Raw genomic sequence first — 14,379 nt, 5'->3', positions numbered from 1 at the left:
GGGGAGGGTGACGAGATCCTTAAATGGCCTCGGGCCGCGTGCTTGGAGCCGCAAGATCAAGAGGGGGGGATATGTGGCTGTGCTGCGGTCGTACAGGAGGGTGACGACAGCGAGGAGGAAGACGGTCGCCGAGTGGGTTGCGCCCGCGAGGAGAGGAGGAAATGGGCCTGAGGGAAGGAGGAAGCCCACCCACTGGCGCCAGATAGCCATAGAAGAAAAAAAGGTTTTCTTCTTTAAAAAACCAAACAACAAACAAAATAAACCAGAGCAACTCAGGGCTCCAAAATGAAAAATAAAATATCTGGGGCATAAGGAAATTATGCCCTATTTAAATAAAAGATAAAGTTGATTTTTGGAGTATTTAAATTAAATCCAAAACAGGGATTTACACTGCTATTTTGTGATTAAATCCCAGTTAGCTAAAGTTTTAAAACCCCCAAAACCATACCCCTCAATCACAAGACAACACACTAAAATGACAACATTTTTAAAACAGGTTTTTGGGCAAGTTAAACATGAGCTCAAATAACTAAAGAAGAAGAGTTATTTGGAACCTAATTTGGAAACAAACATAGTTGGAATCAAGCTTGGGATTCACCACCTCATCACATCAACACTCACACTTGCACCAACATGGATCAAACAACAATAACACCACAAAGGAAGTGGCATGGATGCAGTGAATGCCATGATGCAAAGGTGATGACACAAAACTAAGCCACATGAAATGATAACTCCATAGCATTGGCATCATGACCCAAAATAGGAAAGGTTCCACAAAAGGTAAGGGTTACATATGGGGCATTACAAACTCTCCCACACTACAAGAAGATCTCGACCGAGATCTAGGACTGAAAGAACTCTGGATATTTGGAACGGAGGTGATCCTCGCGCTCCCAAGTGGCCTCTTTATCGGAATGATGTGACCACTTCACCTTGAGAAACTTGATTGCCTTATTGCGGGTCTTGCACTCAGTTGTCTCAAGAACTGCAACTGGATGCTCACGATAGGATAGGTCGGCTTGAAGGTCGATATCCTAAAGATCAACTGTGCGCTCGAGAGTTTTGAAGCATCTCAGGAGCTGAGAGACATGGAACACGTCATGCACATTTGCGAAGTTTGAAGGGAGCTCAAGTTGATAAGCAAGGCCGCCTCTCTTGCCAACAATTCAGAAAGGCCCAACAAAACGAGGAGCAAGCTTGCCTTTGATGCCAAAATGCTGAGTGCCCTTCATAGGAGACACTGTGAGATAGACGAAGTCATCGAGCTCATAAGACATGTCATGATGCTTGCTATCATAGTAGCTCTTCCGACGGGACTGCGTTGCTATGAGATTATCCCAAATGACCCGACACATTTCTTCTGCTTCTTCAATCAAGTCATTCCCAAGAATCTTACGCTCGCTAGTCTCTGACCAGTTGAGCGGGGTACGACACTTCCTGCCATAGAGAATCTCAAACGGAGCTTTGCCTGAACTTGCCTGATAGCTGTTGTTATAAGAAAACTCAGCAAAAGGTAGGCAGTCTTCCCACTTCATGCCAAAGGAAATGACCCAGGCTCCTAGCATATCCTCGAGGACCTGATTGACTCTCTCAACTTGCCCACTAGTCTGAGGATGAAAGGCTGTGCTGAATCGAATCTTAGTGCCCATCGCAGACTGAAATGAGGCCCAGAACTTGGAAGTGAAGATGCTTCCGCGATCCAAAGAAATCAGCATTGGCACGCTGTGCAAAGAGACTATCCTCGAAATGTACAACTCTCCAAGCTGAGCTGCCGAGATAGACTCCTTGACTGGAAGGAAATGAGCTACTTTGCTCAACTTGTCGATGACGACGAAGATGACATCGTTACCCTTCTTGGACTTCAGAAACCCGGTGACGAAATCCATCTCAGTATGGTCGAACTTCCACTTGGGAATGGGCAATGGATGCAAAAGACTTGCTGGACGTTGATGCTCTGCTTTCACCCTTCGACATACATCACATTCATTTACGATCTGAGCAATTTCACTGTGACACCCTCGGTTTAATCATACGCTAATCATACACGCAAACGCGTTCGATCAAACCCAAGGACTCACGGGAAGATATCAGAACACAACTCTAGACACAAATAAAATAATACAAGCTTCATATTACAAGCCAGGGGCCTCGAGGGCTAGAATACAGAAGCTCGATAAACACACGAGTCAGCGGAAGCAACAATATCTGAGTACAGACATAAAACATGGGGTGCCTTAGAGAAGGCTAGCACAAAAGGAACACGATCGAACAAGGCAAGGCCTCCTGCCTGGGAACCTCTTAACTACTCCTGGGCTTCAGCGGCCTCCACGAAGAAGACACCATCGGGACGACAGGCGTCGGCAGGAAAACTCCATCTCCTGGGCTCCATCATCTGGTCGCAGCAACGGATCAAGGGGACAAAGGGGGGAGCAAAGCAGCGGTGAGTACTCATCCAAAGTACTCGCAAGACTTACATCAGAAGTATGCTAAATGCACCAGTATCAAAGAAGGGGTTTTATATGTGGACTGACTCCAGCAATGCGAGAACAGAGAGAGAAGGCCTAGTCCTATCGAAGACTAGCATCTTCAGGGTCTTACAGCAATAGACGAGAGTAGAACAGGGGGGTAAACATTAATAGTCATATTGTTGCAGCAATAATAAAGTGAGGTCGCGCCTAAAGATCCTCCCTCGACTCCCTGCGAGGAAGCAATCCCGAGGCAAACTAGTTCCAGTTAAGTAACCATTGTAGTTGTATAAGATCAGGGTAACCGTGGATACGGCTATCCGAATAGTTAATTTTCATCCGTGCAGGGGTGCACCACATGTCCCGTCACGCTTGATAACACTCTGGCCGGACATACTTTTCTGGGTCCTGCCCGGCCTCGGAATATCGACACGTCGCAGCCCCACCTAAGATTAATCAGAGAGGTTAGCCCGCCGGTCTAAATCCTAAGCGCAAAGGGTTCATGGGCCCAGTTCCCCTCCGTGCTCCTGCACGATGCGAGGGCGGCCGACGTCAGTCCTAGCATCCCTTAATCACAAGCGCAATGCATCTCGGGACCACTCGGGCGCGCGCCACTACGATTGCTGACATCTGAAAAGCTTCGGCTGATACCGGGACGCCGAGTACCCATAATTCTTTCCGTGTAGCCGATTAGTGCGAAAAGGTCCCCAACCAACCCAGATCAAATACCCAAATCCATTAACATTTTAATTAGGCCATCAACACAGTCTCACGGGAATCCACCCGTCTTACAACTAATCACCAAGGATCCCAGTAACATGGTCGAGTAACTGTGTGGTTGTAACATCGGGGGGAATCCGAGGTATCACCCTCGTTGGATTTCGAACGATGTACCCGTCAAGGTGGGCTTAGAGGAATCACCTTCGGGGGTCCCACACTTGAGGGGTTGCACGACAGGGGCATCATCGGGAATGGTGAAAGAGGAATCACCCTCGATAACCACGACCGACTAGCTATACTACAGAGATATCATCAGGAGTACTTAGCGAGGTGTCACCCTCGGTACCCGATAGTATCTCTGTAGCGTCGTACAACGAAGGGGGTGTATGTGCTGTGTCGGGTCTGGCTCGTCGATCAGAGATCGATATTTGAAAACAAGCAGGGCAACTGAACTACGGGGTCAGAGGGGATGACTACTCCACCTATACTAAGCAGATTTAAAGCACAGGACTGAAAGCAACAGTTCATCAAAAATAGGCTATGCATCAGATATAGGAGCTAACTACAACAGTAGCAAAATACTAATGCAAGCAGTAGGAAGAAAGACATAAGCGATATAGGAATGATCAAGGGGGGGTTTGCTTGCCTTGCTGCTCTGCGGCAAAGGACTGATCGGCAGGGTCGTAGATGTACCCGGCAGCAGCGTCAGTCTCGAGGTCTACCGGTAAGAAGAGGGGGAAGAAACAATAAATAATAGCAACGGTGCAACACAAAGCATGACATATCAAGATGCAGGCTAGACATGAGCTAACGCAACAACATCCGTCATTGACGGGTCGGAAGAATATCTGACGATATTTTCCTGGTCTCGGGCTACTACTGGTCATACTGGAAACGATGGAAATGTTCCATGTTTGCTATGCTAGGGACGCGTGACACACAAATGGACCGTGTATCCGGGTTCGTCTCGTTCTCGTGATCAACTTTCATGTTGAAATTATTTTGATCTGACTTACGGATTAATTAATATTAATATTTAAAGTTTTATTCAAAAATTAGGAATTAAAAACAGATTTAAATAATTTAATAAAAAGCTATTATGACATCAGCATGATGTTAGTGTTGACATCACATTTGACTCGTCAACTGACCAGCGGGTCCCGAACGTCATAGGCACAAGTTTTAATTTAGATTAAATATTGATTAATCAGATTAATTTAATGTGGGACCCATGTGTCATATTCTAATTATTCTAATTAATTAATTAACTAATATATCTATTTATTTATTTAATAAAAACATTATTTTTATTTTTATATTTTAATTTTCACTTTTCTTTAAAAGAGTTTGTGGGGCCCCCTGTCATAGACAGCGGGGTGCGTTGGCCCCACCGGTAAGTGGCTTTAGGCCAAAAACAATATTTTTATTCACAGATACATAACCATACAAATATCGTATTCCTCCACATACCTATATACTCAAATACATATATAAATACGGGCATCAAATACATACATACATACGGAATACATCACTTGTTTTTATTTCTTTCTAACTCTCATCTCTGGCATCTCTCTGTTCATCTCTCAACTTCATCTCTCAACAGAGAGGAAGGGGGCAAATCTCCACTCAACAGCGCCGGAAAGAGAAACTAACTTTCGAAACGGAACCGGGGCGGAAAACGGAAGGAGAGGGTGGGAGGAGCCCTTAAAAGGGCTCACCGACGTTGTCGGGGAACGGGGTGTCGAGGCTCGGGGTCGGCCATTGTGGAGGATGAAGAGGAGGCCGATGGTGCGGTGCCGGCGAGGAGGAGCCCGAGGTGGCGGTGACCGTCGATGGCGCGGGGGTCGCGATGGACTGGAGGACGATCGGCGGGGAGGGGCCCGGTGACGGGGCCGCCGTGGCCGGTGCGGGCCCCGACCGAGGCGCCGGTGGGGAGGGGCGGCCACCGGGGAGGTTAGGTCCACCTGAGATGGGGCTCCCGGAGATGGGGAGGTTGGCCAGCGGGGATGGGGCTCGGGCGAGCAGGGAGAGAGGCGGCAGGGGGCCGCCGGCGGGAGGACAGGGGGCCGACGGGAGGGGAGCCGAGGTGGGAGGCGAGGTGGGGAGAGATCTGGGCACGGACTGGAGCCGAGGGAGAGGGCAGGGGGGTCGTGGGGTTTCCTCACGTGCGGGGTAGGTGGGATCGGCCTCGTGGGGGAGAAGGGAAGAGGACCGAGAGGAGAGGGCCCTCGCGGGGGTTCGCTGGGAGGGATCGAGGGGGATGGTGTCGGTGGGAGTGGGGGGCTCGTGCGGGGGGGCCCGGGTGGTGGGGGTCTGGGGAGACCAGGGGGAGCGGGGGGGGGGGGGGGGGGGAACTGGCGGCGGCGGCTAGGGGGCGAGGGGAGGGATCAGGGGGGTCGCTCGCTAGGGTTCGGCCCCCCTATTGGGCCGGTGGGTGGTGGCCAGTTGGGCCACCACGCCGAGCTGGGCCCGGGGGGGGGGGGGGGGGTTGGTCCCTTTTTTGTTGTTGTTTCCTTCATTTTTTTATCTTTATTATTATTATTATTATTCTCTTACCATTTATTATATTTATTTAATATTTTCTTTTATTCTATTTTTTTTATATAAATATATATAGCTTTCTGTTTTAATTATATGGTTATTGAAATAAGTCTTAAGAAGCCCGGTTCAGTTATATAATTCATTAGGGAAATTTTTATATAACTCCCCCGACATTTTTATTTCAACCCTATAACTTTTCTCGTTTCATTTCAAACTTAAGTCTTAAATTCGAACTGCCTCAAACAATCGCGAGATCAATGATAGGAAACACGGTGACATGGCATCCTTCGCATAGTTTTACTGTAGTTCAATTACTGGGATTACTTTAGCCTAATCCGGGGTTACACATTCACGCTTCATGCGAGTCCACCAGAAGGCCTGTTTCAAATCATGATACATCTTGGAACTTCCTGGATGTATGGAGAGAAGAGAGTTATGATCTTCTTCCATGATAACCTTTCTAAGATCCCCTTCCGGAACGACAAGACGATCCTCAAAGAATAATGTATCTCTGGCATCAACATTGAAGCACTTATATTTGGGAACTCCCTTTGCCAAGCCAATCTTAACTTTCTTCACCATTGCATCAAGAAGTTGAGGTTGTCGGACCTGGTCTTCCAAGGTAGGAGAAATCTAAAGATTTGCAAGAAATCCCTTAGGTACTAACTGAAGGTTGAGCTTTCTGAAAGATTCACAAAGGTGAGGCTGGAGAGGCTTCAGAATGAGACTGTTGCAGTAAGCCTTCCTGCTCAAAGCATCTGCCACGACATTAGCTTTGCCTGGAGTGTACTCAATGCTCGGATTAAAATCTTGGAGCATTTCCACCCAACGATTTTGCCGAATATTGAGGTTAGGCTGGGTGAAGATGTACTTGAGACTCTTGTGATCGGTGAACACTTCAACCTTTCTTTCCAACAATAGGTGTCTCCAAGTTATCAGAGCATGTACCACTGCCGCCAACTCAAGATCATGAGTGGGGTAATTCTTCTGACTTGGCTTCAACTGCCTTGAGGTATAAGCTACCACTTTCTTGTCTTGCATCAACACTGCACCAAGACCTTGAAGAGAGGCGTCGCAGAACACTTGATAAGGTTTGGAGTTATCAGGAGGAACCAAGACTGGAGTATAAGTGAGCTTCTCTTTGAGTGTGTCGAAAGCCAACTGAACCCCTAGAGACCAGACATACTTCACACCCTTCTGAAGAAGCCTTGAGAGAGGCTTAGCAATCTTGGAGAAATTCTCAATGAATCTTCTACAATAGCTTGCAAGCCCGAGAAATCTTCGAAGCTGCTTCACATTTTGCGGAGGTTCCCTTCAACAATGGCATGCACCTTTGACGGATCAACTTTGATGCCCTCGGCAGAGATTATGTGCCCAAGGTAGACAACTTCTTTCAACCAGAACTCACATTTGGAAAACTTGGCATAGAACTTATGCTCTCTTAGCTTATCAAGCACAAGCCTGAGATGTTCTTCATGCTCTCCTTCAGTTTCCAAAAAGACCAGAATATCATCAAGATACAACAAGACGAATTCATTCTTGAATGGGGAGAAGATATAATTCATCATCCGACAGAAGGTCGGTGGAGCATTGGCCAGACCAAAAGACATCACTGTATACTCATACGAGCCAAAGCTTTTCCTAAAAGCAGTCTTTGGAATGTCCTCTTCGCGAATGCGAATCTGATGATAACCCATCCTAAGATCAAGCTTTGAGAAGATCTTAGCCCCTTTCAATTGCTCGAACAACTCATTGATATTAGGAAGTGGACACTTGTTTTTAATCGTCTTCTTATTCAATAGGCGGTAATCGACACAGAGTTGTTTCGTACCATCCTTCTTCTTGATGAAAAGAACTCCACAGCCCCAAGAAGATGAGCTTGGTCTCATCAGACCCAGACGCTCCTGCTCATCAAGTTGTTTCTTCAGCTACTTCAGCTCTTCTGGACCCAGTTTGTACGACCGTTTACACACACGCTCAGTACCCGGTTCAGGCTCAATTACGAAATCAACTGCTCGGTGCGGAGGCATTCCTGGCAGTTCTTCCAGAAAAACATCTTCATATTCGCAGACCATTGGGACACTCAAAATTGGAGAGATCTCACCCTTCTCATTCTATATTTTCTGCAGGCTTCTTTAAGGATCACCTATTCCTCCTTTCATTTATTCAAAATTCCCTCATGATCCATACCTCCTATAGCAAGCTTCAGGTATTTTTCTTATGACCACAAAGGTCCAAGAAAATAGAACTCCTATTTATTTAGCACTTTTATTTTTGCTTGATGTGTGCCTTACTTTGGTTGTTTCTGACGATAGTTGAAGGGTAGATGGAGTACTCAGAGTTGGACTGGAAGACCTCGAATACCCTGAGAACTTATGTGGGCAAAGGCAAGCAGCCCTTTGACCATGTTGAGAAAAATATTATTTGCATGCTAAGTAGAGTAATATTCCCATTGCATACGATCATGAGTATTCGATAAATCATCGATATAGTGTTACCGATGGCTCCTTCGGAGCCCTGGCATTTTGGAATGATCCTACCATCTATGAGGGTCACGCTAAAATTATGTTGACAAGTGGACAATATAGCTAAGCATAATAGAAGCACATGCATGATGTTGGTAAATATCAAAGGTTTTATGAAAACCACGTCGGGTGCCACGAATGCCCGAGGGCGATGTTGAGTTAGGTGGCCACTGATGAAGAAGTGGTGCACCGGGTATATTTGGTGTGAGTGGTTTCGGAAACAGGATTAGGTTTATGATGTGTTGACCGTCCCAACCTTACATGTGCGACCACGTTACCCCTTTATGGGACGGGGCTTTGTTGATCACTCTGGTCGGTGCTAGCAAAGAGCCACATTACTAGTGGTGGGAGGGATATGTGGTCACTCTCGTGACGCGATCATACTAGGTAGGTCGACTATGTCGTTTTTACGTGTTCCGGGCACACCGTTTGTCCTCGCATGGATGATACTGTCTAGAGTTGGCGCTCGTAAGATGTAGATAATGTGGATGGGTACCAATCAAGTGGAACTCTTTGTCTAGTATTGTCAGGGGAAAGGCATTGATCGGGTACTTACCTCGGGTATGTTATATACCGCGAGTCATGGATGACACAGAAGTTTCCTGGATCTTGTGGGCACAACGTACAACCTGTGCAGAGTGTAAAACTATTCGAATAGTCGTGTACACTGTCAAGGACAGTTGGGTAATCCTGCTGCAACTACTTCCAGTCGTTTCCGCATAAACCAAGTGTGTGTGTGTGTGTATGTGTGTGTTCAAGGTGTTATCGGAAAGAGTTGATATGACCAAGTTTGGTGACTTGGCATATCGCGTGAACCCGAAGTGTTCAGCCCTCTCAGATATGTTGATATTTGTAACCTGTTCTTCGGAATACATCTAGCTTATTATGCGTATCCATACCCGTATATGATCATGTTTATTTACAAACAAACTTTCTTTCTGCAAATGTTGCATATCACTTTATTATCGTACCAACTGCACTATCTATATCATGGGCTATTTTCGAGTACATTCAAAGTACTTATTAGCTTGCCAGTGGTTATTTCATTGACCAGGCATGAGAGAATAGGAAACGATGAAGAGAACCTTGGTGACGTTTCTGCAAGCTAGGACGCTTCCCAGTCAGAATGCGTGTAGGTTAAGGCTGATGGCATGGGTTCATGCTTTCGACCAATATTTACGCTATTGGTGAAAGTTTGGTGTGTTGGCCCTCCATGCCCCATATATGTAAGACTTGACCGCATAGGTCATTTATTGTAACAAACGGTATGTATGAATGTAAGACTCTTGTTATTCAGTTTTTGTGTGTTTGGTGAGCATTGATCTCTGGGATCACTGAGCACGTTCATTCAACGATCTCGACTCGTAAGTCGGGGTACCCACATCTTTTGCATGTGGTTCCTTCATGAGTATTGCCCTATTTCATGTGTACTTTTATGCCATGCCTCTAGTTGCCATGTAAATCATCATTAGCATGTCCATTTGTTTCCCCCAAGATGCTATCATGTTAAAAGTGTTAATCGGTTAAGATAAGTTTCGTTTTGCAAGATTCACACTAAGCAATCACTGTCTCCTTTGAAGTTGTGCCAATACAGTAATTTAAAGTATGCCATCTCTACTTGCTCGTACTATGTTTTCCATGCCCTGATATCCATGTTTAGCTATTTATTTCTTATTGTGAACATGCTTCCTCAATGTTGTTGTTTTGAGATGCTAAAATAATTCAAAGTCTAAAACTCTTATATTTTGTTGTTGTTTTGCCATGTGAATTGCCATTGATCTACAACTGCTTTGATACCCCATGGAGTGTTTTGTAAATCATTTTGTGTAATATCATGTTGTGCCATTAGTTTACATGTATATCATTTGAATCATAGATTTTTATACTGTTAAACATGCTAATCTATTATAAACTGCTGCTCTTGCACCCTATTATTTTCACTAAGTCTGAGAGTCTGTTTATTTCAGATTGCCTTGTTGTGTTGATGCTAGCCAAGTTTCTGTGCATATTTAGATCATGCTCATGTTGAATCAAGTATTGTACATCATGTCCTGTACCATGCTATAAATTTTCATGCCATGATAAGTCACCTAGCATATATGTTTCTTGCTTCCAATATGCCTTTAGGTTAAACTATTTTTGAAAGACTGTTATTTTCACTAAGTCCCTAAATGTCATATTTTGTAGTCATGTTGTGAGCTTCCTACCATGTGATCCATGAATCTTTTGAGCATGATTCCTTTTGGTGAAATGGAGTGTATGGTACATGCTACTGCCCCATGCTTTGTTTGTGCATTTTATATTTCTGTAGCTTGGTCTTTTGGTGTATCAAATTGCCATGTTGCTGTTTTGGGCAGATTATCACTATAACTTGTGTTGGTTGTATTTGTTGAACCGTTTCTCCGTTCTGGATATGTTGTACATGAAACTTGCTTAGAATATCATGTATCTTCATAATATATTGTTGCATACATGATTTTAAATGTTTTTGGGTCTTATTTGCATGCATTTTGCATTCATGACATATTCATATTGTGTTTGTTATCTTTGTTAGGCTGTAGCTCTATTTTAAATGATCTATATTGTAAGTCGCCTAGAATGGCACAAAGAACCACATGGTGCAATTTATCTCCCAATTTAGAAAATATAAAATATGGTTAGTTCAGATCTGGACCAATTTCAAAAATTGCATATGAGGTAGTTTCGATAATATTATATGTTGTTTCCGGCCTCGTTTAAATTTACTAAATAGATAGTTTATTTAGTCTTCACCTATTACCATGTTTAACAACATTTAAACTTGTTGTGTAAATAAATAAGAGTGAGATAGATGTTTCAAATGTGGAGTTTCGTCAATATGCAACCCGTTGCATATTGAACTTCACTTAATGTGTAGAAATTGATTGTTGTGCTTCGTCATGCCTTGCATAATCGCATGGACATGCATCATATTTGTTTGTGCATCATGTCATGCATATGTTGTGATGTTTACCATGTAATTTGTTTATTTTCGGATTAACTTTTCCTCAATAGAGTTTTGAAACCGATTCAAAGTGTGAGGATTCGTTCGACTATGTTGGTTCGTCTACTTTACGGATCCGTTCTTCGTTCTTCTTCGAAGCGGAATCTTAGGCAAGATTATCATTTCCCTGCATACCACTACTATCATTGCTATGCAAGTTGTCTCGTTTTTATTGTTATGTCTCACTACACACCACCTATTTGTCCAGCCTCACAGAATGCCATGATAAGCCTCTGACATTCCACATCCCAACAAACCATTGTTTGACTAAGTTACCGCTTGCTCAGCCCTTCTTATAGTGTTGCTAGTTGCAGGTGCAGGTTGTTCCATGTGACAAGATGGTTATCTTGGGATATCACAATATCATTTATATTTACATTTAATGCACATATATACTTGGTAAAAGGTGGGAGGGTTAGCCTTTTGCTCGGTGTTTTATTCCACCGTTGCCGCCCTAGTTTCCGTTTACCGGTGTTATGTTCCATATTGAACGCTCATAAGTTGCTTGGGGTTTTTATAGGGACCCCTTAACTATTTGTTTTGGGATAAACTCTTTCGGCAAGTCCCAACTTGGGTACTAAAATTTGCCCAACATAATAATAATGAGCACCCCCTTTTAATGCCTAGGGTGTCATGAACCCATGGATTTTAATTCAACCTAATACACTGGGGCTAGTGCTGCTGGTGTCGTGGTTTTGTCACGGCAGATGTCCACGTGAAAGGACTTAAAGATGGAGCTATTGCACCTTGGTGGCGACTCAAAGGGGGTGAGCGGAAGCGAGACTCAGATTTACCCAGGTTCGGCCCCTCGTGAGGAGGTAAAAGCCTACGTCTTGCTTTGTGTAGATTTGATGATGGTTTCGATTACAAGGAGGGCGTAACTCGCCTGACCTAGCTCTCGATTCTCTCTAACTCGCCTGACCTTTCCCTGGGACTCGCCTTTATATACAGGTCGAGGCCCTAGGGTTTACAAAGTCCTGCTATCCTACACTTGGTAGTTTTCCTTATCTCTAAGTCGCCGTGCTCCCCACGACCAAGAGCTTCCTTGACGTTCCATCATCCGCACGATCTTCTAGAACCGCCCCACAACTCCTGGGCCACTAGACACATCGCCAAAGGTGAGTTGCCCCTTTGGTGACCCGGCCATTAAGGGCGGGTTACCCACAGGCAACATCCCCAACATTAGCCCCCAGATTGTCATGAATTCATTCGTGTCAATAAACCCCCTTTAATCTTGGGGCGACTCTCCTTATTTCCAGCCTTCGGCGAATGCTGAGTCGCCATTCGTGGTGCTCTAACCTGAGTCGCCATACAGTATTAAAGGGTGTCGCCTCATCACCTCGGTTCCAGTCCCCAAACACTGTAACTGTCAGCGAATCTTTCTCCCATAATTGTTTATCCCGAAAATCTAGGTGCCATCATTGTGTTTACTCACTTGTCGCCTCGATTCCCGCATTGACAGCCTCGTTTCCCATTCCAGCTCCTTAAATAGCGAGAGAAATGGGGGGAAGGGAAACCTCGTCACCTACACCCACTCTATCTTCGTCTCCGCCTTCGTCCCCGCGCACCGGCCTCCCGACACTGCCACCGAGGTCCAGCGTCCCGGCGTCACCCTCGGCTCCAGCGCGTGGCATCATCCTCGGATCCCGGAGTGTTTCTCCATCGACCGCGGCTCTCCGGGCGGCAAGGAACACGAAGGCCCGAGCCTCCATTCCCGGTGGCGATCCCCTGTTGTCAGGTACGCTACTTCCCTCTCTCAGGTGTAGACTAAGAACTCCATAGCAGGATGAGCACCTCGAGATATGTTAGATCTACTCCGTGCTGCCATGATTAGCTTTAGATTGCAATAGGCATCAGCCATTTTAATCTCAACCTCCTGCTAGTTCAAACCCATGCTCTGTTGACCAGCTCTGTAGTTGTACTATGCGCGCCTGTCCATTACCTCAGATGATATTTCCTTTTTTTTACCTGTCCGTAGATCCATAGCTTTCCGCTTGTCCATAGGAACATGTTTTTTGACCCATTGAGAATATCTCTAAGGACAAGAACGTTTCCAAGAGTCGCCTTTTAACTTCAGCCTTCATGGTGACTCAGTTTAATTACTGTAGTCAGGACACCCCTTTTCTTCCAGTGTGGTGGGCGAGTTACTAAACCCTTTTGTGAACACCATGGACCCGTACCAGCGGGTTAGAATACTTTCTAATCTTTGCTGAGTCGCCTCGTACTCCGTTTTTTTGTAGTCATGACCATCACAAAGTGTAATTGGTTGCCAACCAAAGTTGACGATGCCACACTCGAGAAATATGTCGAGGCGAGTCTCCTTGATAGTAAAGATATTATTGGTTAGAGAGCCGCCCCGGGCGAGTTGATTGCCAACCCGGGGCTAGGAGAAGTGGTGATCTTTACTGAGTACCTCGAACGTGGATTCAAGCCGCCTGGATCAAAGTTCTTCCGAGACGCCCTGCACTTCCTCAACCTTCATCCTCAAGACCTAGGACCCAATTCCATCACCAATCTATGCCAATTCCAGGTCTTCTGTGAAGTGTACTTACAAAAAGAACCCTCGATCCCTTTGTTCTTGAACTTCTTCCACTTAAACCGCCAGACCGAGTTCTCCAACGGTCCTAACCATGAGCTTGGAGGAGTCAATGTTCAGAGACGCCGCGAGCATGGATTCCCGACAGTTCTTTTGCCCAGCCACCCCAATGGATGGGCCGAGTCATTGTTCTACTGCCAGAACACTGCTCCACCAGGCGAGAACCCTCTTCTGGGTTTCAGAGCAGACCGCTTGCCTATGGATTTCAAATTCCCTGACAAGCTTACTGTAGAAGAAGAGTCGGGGTTCATTCCACTTTTTTCAGATCTGAAATTCTTATACAACAATGGACTCATCGGGATCGACATGTTCCACTGCTGGATAGAGTGGAATATCCTTCCCTTGAGCCGCCGTGACGGGTTGATGTATGATTATTTTGGCACTTTAGAGCATCCACAGCGCGCCAGTCGCCACCAACTTTCAGAGAGCGAAATCGTCGGAGTTATCAAGAGTTTAACCGGCGATTCACTGGAAGAATGTGCCAAGATCGGCCTTAGACGCTTC

This window comes from Hordeum vulgare, chromosome 5H, assembly GCF_904849725.1.
Source record: "Hordeum vulgare subsp. vulgare chromosome 5H, MorexV3_pseudomolecules_assembly, whole genome shotgun sequence".
Lineage (NCBI taxonomy): Eukaryota > Viridiplantae > Streptophyta > Magnoliopsida > Poales > Poaceae > Hordeum > Hordeum vulgare.
The sequence above is the reverse complement of the archived record's forward strand: the minus strand, read 5'-3'. Positions refer to the sequence as shown.